Raw genomic sequence first — 13,166 nt, forward strand, 5'->3', positions numbered from 1 at the left:
AGACAAAGGAGGCATTGATTTGGTTTTTTCAACTACTACAAGAGCATGTAACTCCTCAGCCAAATCTCTGCCTAATTACTGATAGAGGCAAGGGAATTTTGTCAACCCTACGATCGGAAGAAGTTGACTGGGAATCAGACAATCTTCACTCTGTCTACTGCATACGTCATCTGGGTTCCAACTTCAACAACCGCCTAAAAAATGCCGATCTCAAGAAACAATTCATTAACTTGGGTATGACGTTTTCCTGACTTTAAATTCCAGATGCACAAAATATTTCCTATACATAATATTTTTTCATTTCATTTTATATTTCTTTTTCACAGCTTATGAAGTCAAACAACCTACCGTGCAAGCAAAACTTTCAGTTATGAGGTCCCAATTCCCACAAGCAGTAGCTTGGATTGATAAAATCCCCTTACATAAGTGGTCTCAGGCTTATGATGGGGGGCGTAGGTACACGCACATGACAACAAACTTGGCGGAGTGCATGAACTCTGTGCTTAAGGGGGCTCGCTCATTACCTATCTGTGCACTATTGAAAATTACATTTCAAAACATAAATGCTTGGTTTGTTGAACGCGGCTTAAAGGCAGACTCTATGTTAAGAGCTGGCCATCAATATCCAGAAGATGTCACAACCTTGCTCCAACAAAATCAACAGAAATCTGCATATTGTCATGTTCAACGCTACGATCGAGATAATTCAGAATTCGAGGTGCAAGAGATATCGAGCCCCCATCACTATCGGCCAAAACCAATCTCATTCACTGTCAGATTAAACGATTGGTGGTTTGATTGTGGTCACTTCCAAGCTAGTTGATTACCCTATCATCACGTCATAGCTGTTTGTTCTTTTGGTCATATGCCACTTTCAAATTTTATCGATCCAGTTTACACCCTTGATAACATAAATAAGGTTTATCAAGTCCAATTTCACCCCCTGCGAAATGAGGACTATTGGTGAACATATACAGGTCCTAATTTCACTCCAGACCCCCTAACTAGGACGACCTACAACGACTAGGATCCATAACGAAATGGATCAACCCGTTACGGATAAGCCAAAAAAATGCTCTTATTGTCGCATTGACGGTCATCATAGGGGACAATGGTCATTTCGCAAATAATTTGTACATTTTTTATTTCAATTAATTTAATTTTCAATGTTTTTTTCTTCTTTCTACAATGTCAAAACTAAGACAATTTTCTATGAACATTAATATTTCTTATGCCTTCATCAACTACAAGTTGAAATACTTTATTTTTTGATGGACAAAAAAACTGTATATAATTAGAACAAATTATTATGCTCGCCTCTGTATCCAATTCTAATTTAATCACCTTTTTTTTAAATTTGGACTGTAATCGATTAAATACCTTTGTAATCGATTACAATTCACTCGAACAAAATGCATTAACCATGTAATCGATTACACTTCGTCTGTAATCGATTACATTACACCCAGAAAACAATAACGCATGCAGTAATCGATTACAGCATATGGTAATCAATTACTGAATGAAAAACGTATCCCCCCGCACGATTTCATCTAAAAACGTGCAGTCCCCCAACGATTTCCTTTGAAGATCGTTCATCCCCCACACGATTTCCTTTGAAGATCGTTCACCCCCCACACGATTTCGCTTGTTGACAAATTCTGATCAAACAATGTATGGGAGTTACACGATTTCTTCATACGAAAACGTGCACCCCCAAAATGTTTTGCCTACTTCTGTAATTTTTTAAAAACCTGCCTATTTTCGTAATAAGCCAAAGTCATTTGTCTAGAAGGGAAAAAAAACCGACAATCACGGTTTACGAGTGACTTAACCTTGGATTCCAACGGATCATTATGTTACAAAGCTCAGGGAAGTTTGCTTTGTCAGAAAGACTTAAAGTGAAGTCTGCACCGAGTCAATGTTCTTAGAGTCAAGTCACCGTAAATGGTAAAATACCTATATTAATTTCATCATTGTGGTGGCAGCAGAAGTTGTTGGTGGTGCTCTTCTTTCCGCTTTTCTTCAGGTTGCATTCGACAGGCTGGCTTCTCCTAAAGTTGTAGACTTCTTTCGTGGAAGAAAACTTGATGAGAAGCTGCTTAGCAATCTGAACATCATGCTGCATTCAATCAATGCTCTCGCTGATGATGCTGAACAAAAACAGTTCAGAAATCCACACATCAAAGCTTGGCTTTTTGCTGTCAAAGATGTTGTCTTCGATGCAGAGGATCTATTGAAGGAAATAGAGTATGAACTCACCAGATGCCAAGTGGAAGCTGGATAGTGTTGAACCCTTTATCGCGTTCAGATTCAAACAAAATCCGATGTTACCCCCTAATGTGGTATAGGGTCAACCAAGGTATCAATCCAAGAAAACATGATTCAAGTAGTTGATTGTACAAGTCTGTCAGAATGAAATGCAAAGATTCTGGGGTTTTTAAAACAAGAAAGTGTAAATGACAATTAAAACTAAAAGGGCTATCCTAAAGCATGACATAGGCACAAAGAACTACGCTAAAAAATATATCAGAAAAACGCATGAATGCAGAGTTAAAATGCATGACAGCAAAGTGAGTAATGTTGCAAAATTCAATGAGAATGAATTAGAGTGGCAAGAATTGACTAATGAAAACATATAAAGCAATGAAAAGGGGAATGTAACACGAAGCAACAATGGAAAGGCAGAAAAACAGTGAGTTACTTTGAAAAAAAAATGTTTGATGGAATGTCTGAGTGAAAATGAAAACTGGACAAAACTGTTTGATAAAATGCCTGAACGAAACTGAAATATGAAATGGATTATGAGAGCAATTGTAACACACTTTAATCAATACAACAATGTAATAAAAGACTTTAGAATCAGAAAACTAAACTAAAACAACAAATTGAAACCAAGAAACAAAATTAGACAGCAAACTGAAACGAAAACAGTGAGTAGTGTATGCGACTGAAAACTAAATTATGAAGATTGATAAGCAAAACTGAATTAAGATGCAATAAAATGATTTGAATAATGGACGCAACATGCAATGTAGTCTAGAAACATACTAATTGAAAACTATAACCAAGAATTGATACTAAGAACAAGTGTAGAATTAGATTTCTAAAATGGGGAAAACTAACTAAACTAATTAAGCTAACTTTCTAAAATGGGGTAAAATCTGAAATATGCTGTCAAAACTGGTACTAAAGCCATGAACAAGATTCAAATGATGAAAGCAAACTTAAACAATGCATAAAACTGTAAAATGAATTCAGAAACTGAAATCTAATACGCAAAACCAGTGCTAAAATCTGAAAATAACGATCAACTATATTAACTACCATAACTATATTACCTACCATGATGAACAAATGAGAACTCTGAGTTGAAATGTGAATTATGCATTGGAAACACAAATTGAATCACGAAAACAGATCAGGGACTAAGTCTGAATGAAAAACAGCATTAGGAGAAAACTAAAAACTAAGACTAGTACTAATACTGTTTTTGAATATGATAACTGTGTGTTTTTTAAGGTTCAACATTTTTACAAGTTGTTCTTTAATGATGGCTCAAAACTGCTGAACTCCAATTCTCTGCACCACACAGTTGCTGTCAACATCTTTATTCAACTCCAAATATTTTTCTCAGTTGCACCTCGTTTTTTTTTTTTTTTTTTCTGAAAATCCTAAAATCAAACAAATATAAAATTCTAACAAAAATCTAACTAAGAATGCCAAATTAACAAAGACTTGTTGGGTTTATAAGGAGGGGGTTTCACTGGGGAGATCTAACACCAATGAGACCTGAGCCTAACCACATAAGATACTGACACCACTCTCAACCCAAAACCTTAAGGCAATGCATTTATGGGCCTTGATCCTTATATGGTGCTCTACTTTCTCAATTCTGGTCAATGTGGGACTTAGACTCACACTTGGATTCCTAACAAGACTTAGAACATCCATTCATGGATTACAGCTGTGAACATTTTTATGATCAGAAAGACTCAACAATTATTGCTTCACTGGGGCCCACAACCCTCTTCCAATATTCGGATTTCATACTTTCATTCATCACAACCGTCGAACATTCATACATTCAACTGTTCAAAATTTCATTCATTCATGCTGCATTTGATATGTTGGCTTCAATTTTTTTAGTATTATAAACTAATTTTTTATTTACAGGTCTTGTATTTTAATAATAAATTATTCAAACATCACTTTTCCTAACTATCTTTTAGTTCCTTACAAAACACAAGATAATAAATTTTTACTGCATTATACCATTAGGGACCAACGACCTTTTTGGATACACATTTCCTACCCTCAGCATTTTATACCATTCAACGCACCAAAAGCATAGAATATAGAACTCATGATTTATGTCTTAATCAAACATATAAAATATGTATCCAGTGTTTGAATCGTCCACTCCTAACCCAAGCATCGCTCTTTATGATTGGCTCAATGTGTGAATGCAACGAATAATTGTGGAATTAAAGAAAACAATCCACCATCCTTAAAGTCAACTCATCCTTTCTAATATACTTTACAACTCATCCTATCAATAGATATACCATCCTGCACTGAATCGTAGTCACAAACTGCATTTCAAATAACTGATTTTCATTCTTCCCATCATTTTACATTTCCTACCATGGCAGCAGAACTTGTTGGTGGTGCTCTTCTTTCTGCTTTTCTACAAGTTGCATTTGATAGGCTGGCTTCTCCTAAAGTTGTAGACTTCTTTCGTGGAAGAAAACTTGATGAGAAGCTGTTGGGCAATTTGAACATCATGCTACACTCCATCAATGCTCTCGCTGATGATGCAGAACAAAAGCAGTTCAGAGATCCACACGTCAAAGCATGGCTTTTCGCTGTCAAAGAGGCTGTCTTTGATGCAGAGGATCTCTTGGATGAAATACACTATGAGCTCACCAGATGCGAAGCGGAAGCTGAAATCGAATTTCAAACCATTACTTACAAGGTATCAAACTTCTTCAATGCTACTTTTAGTTCATTTAACAAGAAAATTGACTCTGGGTTGAAAGAAGTCCTAGAAAAATTAGAATATCTTGCAAGGCAAAAGGGAGCTCTTGGTTTGAAAGAGTGTACTTTTGCCGGTGATGGATCAGGTAGCAAAGAGCCACAGAAATTGCAATCATCCTCTTTGGTGGTTGAAAGTGTTATTTATGGCAGAGACGCAGACAAAGAAATGATTTTAAATTGGCTCACATCTGAAACTGAGAATCATGACCAGCCATCAATACTTTCTATTGTAGGAATGGGTGGGTTGGGTAAGACCACACTTGCCCAACATGTCTACAATGACACAAAACTGGAGGAGGCTAAATTTGATATCACAGCTTGGGTTTGTGTTTCTGATCATTTTAATGTTTTGACAGTGACAAAAACAATTCTTGAGGCAGTCACTAAATCTAAAGATGATAGCGGAGACCTACAAATGGTTCATGAAAGATTGAAAGAAAAAATATCAGGAAAGAAATTTTTTCTTGTTTTGGATGATGTTTGGAACGAAAGGCAAGAAAAGTGGGAAGCCGTGCGAACTCCTCTTAGCTATGGGACTCCAGGAAGTAGAATTCTTGTCACAACTCGTGGTGAGAAAGTTGCTTCTAACATGATGTCTGAAGTGCATAGGCTAAAGCAGTTACAAAAGGATATATGCTGGAATGTTTTTGAAAAACACGCATTAAGAGGTGATGATCATGAATTGAATGATGAGAAAGAGAAAATTGGTAGAAGGATAGTTGAGAAGTGCAAAGGATTACCCCTTGCTCTGAAAACAATTGGAAGTCTTCTCCGCACAAAGTCATCCATTTCAGATTGGCAAAGCGTATTGAAAAGCGACATATGGGACTTACCGAAAGAAGTTGAAATTATGCCTGCTCTACTATTGAGTTATCAACACCTTCCTTCTCATCTCAAGAGATGCTTTGCTTATTGTGCATTATTTCCAAAAGATTATGAATTTGACAAGAAGGAATTAATTTTATTGTGGATAGCTCAAGATTTTCTCCATTGCTCTCAACAGAGCAATAATCTAGAAGAAATTGGTGAACAGTATTTCAATGATTTATTAACGAGGTCTTTCTTTCTTCAATCAGATTTCAAAACCTATTTCTCCATGCATGATCTTCTGAATGATTTGGCAAAATATGTTTGTGCAGATTTTTGTTTCAGGTTGAAATTTGATAAAGGAAACTGCATCCCCAAAACAACCCGTCATTTTTCATTTCAATTCGATGACGTAGAATGTTTTGATGGTTTTGGGAGTTTAACTGATGCTAAAAAACTGCGTTCTTTTTTTCCAATTAAAGAAAAAGGGAGAAGTGATGTTTATCATTATCCTCGACAATTCAGGATTTTGGTACATGAATTGTTTTCCAACTTTAAGTTTTTACGTGTATTATCTTTGGATCAATATTCTGAGCTTAGGAAGTCCCTAATTCTATTGGTGATCTTAAACATCTCCATTCTTTAGATCTTTCGAGAACTGGGATACAAAAACTACCTGACTCAACATGTTTGCTCTATAACTTGCTAATTTTGAAGTTGAACTATTGTTCCAGTCTGGAGGAGTTGCCCTTAGATTTGCATAAACTTACCAAATTGCGTTGTCTTGAATTTAAAAATACAAAAGTGACAAAGATGCCAATGCATTTTGGAGAGTTGAAGAATCTTCAAGTACTCAATACGGTTTTTCTCGATAAAAATAAGGAGTTCAGTACTAAGCATCTAGGATGCCTCAATCTTCATGGAAGACTATCAATTAATGAGGTGCAAAATATTGTAAATCCTCTGGATGCATTAGAAGCAAATCTGAAAAATAAAAATCTTGTGAAGTTAGAGTTAAAATGGAAGTCAGACCATATCCCTGATGATCCAAGGAAAGAAAAGAAAGTATTGAAGAATCTACAACCTTCCAAAAACTTGGAACATTTGTCAATCAAGAGCTATGGTGGTACAAAATTCCCAAGTTGGGTATTTGATAATTCATTATCAAATTTGGTGTTCTTAAGGTTGGAGGACTGTAAATATTGCTTATGTCTGCCTCCCCTTGGACTTTTGTCATCTCTGAAAACCCTTGAAATTGTAGGGCTTGATGGAATAGTGAGCATTGGTGCTGAATTTTATGGGAGCGACTCTTCCTCATTTGCATCTTTGAAAAAACTCGAATTTTCAAAGATGAAGGAATTGGAAGAATGTGAACGTAAGACTGCTGCTTTTCCACGTCTTGAATTTCTCAGGGTGTATCAATGTCCCAAACTAAAAGGTCTGCCAGATCAACTTGTTAATGTAAAGTATCTTTATATATGTGGCAGCATGAAAGCATCGTGCCTTGAAAGGTTTGAGCATAATGTATCTCATAATTCACTTGAAGACTTGAACTTTTGTGCTTTTCCAATTATGAATATTCCAATGGGTCGTAGCTATGATTTGCTTGTAAAGATTAAGATCATTAGCGGTTGTGGTTCTCTAACAACCTTTCCACTAGATTTCTTCCCAAACCTTAAGGATCTTTCATTGTTTTTCTGTCGTAACCTACAAATTATTTCACAGAAGCACACTCATTATCGTCTCAAGCATTTGACAATTGTCCGTTGCTCTCGATTTGACTCATTTCCTAGTGAAGGTTTATCTGCTCCGCGGCTAAAGACAATTGATATTTATGGAGCGAATAATTTGAAGTTGTTGCCAAAACGGATGCAAATCCTGCTTCCGTCTCTTAATGTACTAACGATAATGAATTGCCCAAAAGTGGAGATGTTCCCAGACGGAGGTTTGCCACCAAATGTAAAAGATGTGTCTCTTTCAAGCTTCAAACTTATGCCCTCCCTTAGAGAGACCTTGGGTACCAACACATGTCTTCAAAGCTTGTCTATTAAAAATATGGATGTGGAGTTTTTTCCCGATGAAGTTTTGCTACCACACTCTATCACTTCTCTACGAATCTATCGCTGCCCAAATCTTAAAAAGATGCATTACAAGGGTCTCTGCCACCTCTCCTCTCTCACACTTGATGACTGTCCCAACCTCCAATGCTTACCAGAGGATGGTCTCCCCAAATCCATCTCCTCTCTTACAATTCAGGATTGTCCATTGCTACAACAGCGTTGTCAGAATCCAGAAGGCGCAGACTGGGAAAAGATTGCTCACATTCAAGAGCTGATTGTTTGCTCAAAAGTTTAAAATTACAATCTTGTCGGTTCCAAATATTTCACTCTGTAATTGGCATTTATTAAGCAACCGAAACACTTGTGAGAATAATTGAGGATAATTTATTAGTTTTGTATTAATTTTTTTTATTGTTAAGGTAAACATTATCTTTTATATCTAATATTTCTCACTGTGATGGTTGTTATCCAGTGCCTTTAAGCGTTTCTTCGATCAAGCTTTCTCTACCAAACTTTGCCTAATAGTACAAAATTGATTCTGTATGCATTAAAGAATATTTCCAACATCTTCCCTATCATGGAAAAGCTTCTTAAACTAGCAATTAGAATACATACACAAACATATATACATAAATGCAAGAGATTAAACTATAATTTATCATAAATTTGTTTGATCTCTCACAAATTTCTTGTGCTAATCATTTTATTTAATGATTTGTTTTGTTAATTTTTAAACTAATGATTTAATTGGAAGTCGGTACCTGGTGCTTAGCGTATTATCTCTTTACAGCATTCCGATCTGAATCTGGAGGGAGCAGAAGACACCCTCCCTCATCGGCTGGCCCTTATTCTAAGCTGCACACCGAACAGAGTAAGTAGTTGTTTAGGGATATTCTTCTTGAAACAAACGCAATTGTGAAAATGCAAGTACTTTTAAACTTTCTTTTCTTGGGACTTGAACTTGTATCTGTTTTCATCCGGTTAAATTTAAATTTTCTACTGATTTTTTTCTATATTGTTTGTCGGTTGTACTTTCAAAATATACCGGTGATCACTGATACCTTAAAAATAATGTGTTTTTAATGTTTAAGAGATGACAGAAAAAATAAACAGAAAAACTGGACTCAGTTTTGGGGATTGACATTAAAACAGTGAGCATTACAATAATAGCTTTTACTTATTACGCTACAATTTTCTTCCCCAACTTTCCATTTATTTACGAAATTTGCAGAGACAGGATTTTATGTAGTTGTCAGAAAACATGTAAAGTTTGTGTAATTGTTGAACTGTAAATCGCGTACGTGTTTGTTATTGGAAACAGCATTAGACGTTTTACAAAATATTTTAGATAAATGATCTCTTCATAAATATCTAGATTCCCCCTTTGAATTGATGTGATACACATGACAGCATAAAACAAAACCATTGTCTCCTCATCAAGTTTCTGCCCTGCATGGATTTTACTTGCTATCAGAAGAAAGATATGTTTTGTCGCTTTCCTATTTGTAACACCCGATTTAAAATTCATTTTTTATAAAATTAAAATTAATTAAGTATTAATATTTTTACAAAAATTAACTATTGATATTTATATTAAAATTTAATAGTAAAAATCATTTTTTAGGTTATTTTTAATAAAAAAATATGAATATAAAATTTATACAAATAAAAATTTTGATTTAAAATTTGTAAGAGACAATATTCTATTTAAAAAAAGGTAATAATTAACAAAACATGAATACTTAATAAAAAGTAATTAATAAAGTAATATGTTAAAAAGTCATTTTTAATAAAAAAAATATTAGTATAACATTTATACAAATAATAAATTTGGTTTAAAATTGGAGAGAAACAATATAAATATCAATACCTAATTGTGTAAAAAGATTTATACTTAATTAGTTTTAATTTTATAAAAAATGAATTATAAAAATATTTTAATTATTAAAAAAAATTAGGACAAAATTGAATCAGATACACAAAAGTAAGGACTAAATTGAAATAAGAAGACATATGTGAAGATTAAATTGAAATCAACATAATGACATTTGATAATGACACTAACACGTGAGCATTGCATTTGCCACCACATTGCACTACCAGTATCACGTTCCAACTAGGGACCTGACCCATGACATTTTTTTCTTGCAAAAAAAATTTAAAAATTAAAAAAATAAATAAAAAAACCACAAACTATCATGTGCCAAGCCGTTAACGATATTAATATTTTTTGCCGGAAAGAGACCTAATTGAAGCATTTTTTCAAAAGTTAGAATATAATTCATACTTTTTTAAAAATGGGTACCAGATTGACACACCTCTACCAAAGTGGGTATCTTCCAAGTAACTAAACCTTACTGTAAAAAGATTTCCTCACTTTATTTAAATCTCAAATAAAAAATAAACTTCATGTCTTATGTCTACAATATAACTTGACAAAATTGAAAACAAATGACAATAAAATTTATAAGACAGCCTAAACATCAATCGGTCTCGCCCAACTCTCACTCTTCATCATTGTGCATCTTTCTCTACACATATGCAATCATCTACTTCTGTATAAGGTACAATCGATCATCGCAGGTAGGAACAACAAATGCAAGTGTCAACACATGATTTCTATAGACAAATAAAGGTTATTAGAAAAAGAAAAAGCAATCAGAAATAGGTATTTAATTATTAATAAATAAAAGTTTCTTTAAAAAAAATTAATTCGCCTTTTTGGATTTAAAAATATAAAAGATTAAAAAGTTAATTAAGACAATTAAAAAATAAGAAAAATCATTTTACAAATAAAGGATAAAGAAAAAGCAAACAAAATAAATAAAATAGTTTTCAACACAAGAAAATAGGAGAAAAGAGATGTATGGTTAAGCTTTTGTTAGACCTAACTCTCTTAAAAGAAAGAATGTTTTACATCTCGCAACCCCATCTTTTTAATCTTCCACCCACTTCAATTCATTATTCCATAAGTCCATTTTTATAGACTTTCTCACACCCCCTATATATTTTCTATGTATACTAGACATTAAAAACGGTTGGAAGTAGTTTAAGTATGAGTCATAATCTCACATTGAATAGAATAGACAAAGTTAAATACTATATAAAATAAAAGACCCATAATCACATTATTTTAATGTTTTGAGGTAAAAATGGTATCAAATGCTTTATATGTGTAAAATTAATGCTATATATATAGAACCATAATCTTCTTATAACCATAACTCATACCAATCACGAGACAGAAAACCTCATGTTCTCCAACTCCACCTACATAAGTCAATATAGAGCATGAAAATGTTATTCTAAAAGTGGGATTTTAATCCATAAAAGGTACATTAAATGGTGGATAATAGCTCCTCCATGTGTATTTTCACTTGCACATAATCACTAGATTTCGTCTAGTTTCGGGAAACTTTATTTTCTACACATTTGAAGAGTTTAAACGACACAGGAAAATGGTAGGTGAAAGGAATAATCTCAATGTTCTGTTCTGTTCTTCATATGGGCTTACTATTCTCTACTATTACATTTAGCATGGTAACATAATTAATTCTACAGTAATTAAAAATATTGAACTAACAATTTTGGAGCGGAAATCGAGCAATTAATTAGTATAAATTGCACTAGGTAAAGAAAGTAGTTAGTATAAACTGCCATGAACTTAATGAGTTTACTTTATACTTTTCTTTCTTCATTTTATTATTATTGCTATTAAACTTGTTATTGTGTAACTTGTAATATTTAATCCACCAAATAAACTTTTGGAATTTAACTGCAACATAAAGAATTAGACTTCTCTGTCACCACCCCGTGTTAGGCACGTTATTGCCACCAGATCTAGAAATCCAATAATCTGGGTAATTATTGACTTGAATAAAATTTAAGCCTTATTTTAATTTTTAAACAAATTACCATTACATTAATTTGATCATATGAATTATATTTGCGTCATTAAAAGCTACTAGAAGGCCACATGGATGAAATGATTTCATGATCAAGTTTCTTTTCATTCTCTGGAATGTTTGTTATTTACCTTTAAATGAATGTAGAGCATGCCTCTATGTCACACTCTAAATTAGTTTATTATGATTCTGTTATTGTCTTATGATTGTGTGTTGGATAATTTTGTGATTTCTAGATATAGCATTAGAACACAAAGAACAATACCTTCCATCTTGATGTTTTCAGTTCTCTCTGCTTGGAAAGTATGTTAAGAAAACCATTATGAGGTGATTTTGTAAAGATGTCAGCCAACTCATAATGTTTTAAAATTTGGATTCTTTGTTGAGTTTTTTATATTGTTCCTTTGTTGTGTCTTCTGTTAGGCTAATGAAAATAATACGTCTTGAAAAGTTCCATATCGTCTAGGATAAGTGAGAGAGTGAGTGTTGGTGAATATATAATGGACTCTAAGTCCATGGTGTTTCTTGCCCTAGTCAAAGACATTTTAAGCTTATACTTGAATTTTCTTATACTCTTCTAGTAGAGTGTTTTGAGTTAAATTATTACTTTGGAGAGTGTGAGTGTACTTGGAGTTAAAGGGCATGGTAAGTGGTCTGTGTTGTACAAATTTTCACATAGTGTTATTCTTTGGTTGTCTTTAGACAACAATCATGATTTTTCTTCAATTTTGGGGTTTTGACATTATATCTTTGTGTAACCTTGTTTTAATCTTATTTCTCTATTAGTAAAGTGATTCTTAGGAGTAAAGAAGATAATTTTCTTAATTGATGATGCATTTTTTTCCAACAAGTGATATCAAAGAGTTATTGTTCGATAGGATTTTTTCTTAGTATGCTATGTGGTTGCAATTTAGTCTGAGAAATTTGTTAGAGAGTCATCCTTGTTTGTTGAAGTTGTAATGAGAAATTTGATGGAAGGATCATTGTCAACATCGTGTTGGTGCAGTGAATCTACAACCAGGTTCTTAGAGGTGCAAGGACGGTGAATCATGCCAGATCTATAAAGGAGCTTGTGTTTTCTGGCAACTGTTCTCCTGGATTTGCAGTGGAGGTCGCTGTTGGTGCTTGTGCGTGGCTCAATGAATTTTGTGCTTTACAAATTTTGCTTTGGTTGTTCATGCATTGTAGCTTGTGGATTTGGGTTGATGCGTTTGTGGATCTACACAAGATGGAGCTCAGGTTTTCAATGATCTATGTGTAGTGGATCCGCGTTGTGGTTGATGCTCTCCAACAAGGCATATGAAGGTTGCGAGATGCAGTGAATTTTCCAGTGGCGTGTGTCTAGTGATGGTGG

The 13,166-nt window shown here is 33.8% G+C and overlaps 1 pseudogene; it reads left to right on the forward strand.

Moving 5' to 3' along the window:
• Positions 1–4,648: 4,648 nt before the first annotated feature.
• On the forward strand, positions 4,649–8,202 carry LOC114180493 (annotated as a pseudogene).
• The last annotated feature ends 4,964 nt before the right edge of the window (positions 8,203–13,166 follow it).

This window comes from Vigna unguiculata, chromosome 4 (genome assembly GCF_004118075.2).
Source record: "Vigna unguiculata cultivar IT97K-499-35 chromosome 4, ASM411807v1, whole genome shotgun sequence".
Classification (NCBI taxonomy): Eukaryota; Viridiplantae; Streptophyta; class Magnoliopsida; order Fabales; family Fabaceae; genus Vigna; species Vigna unguiculata.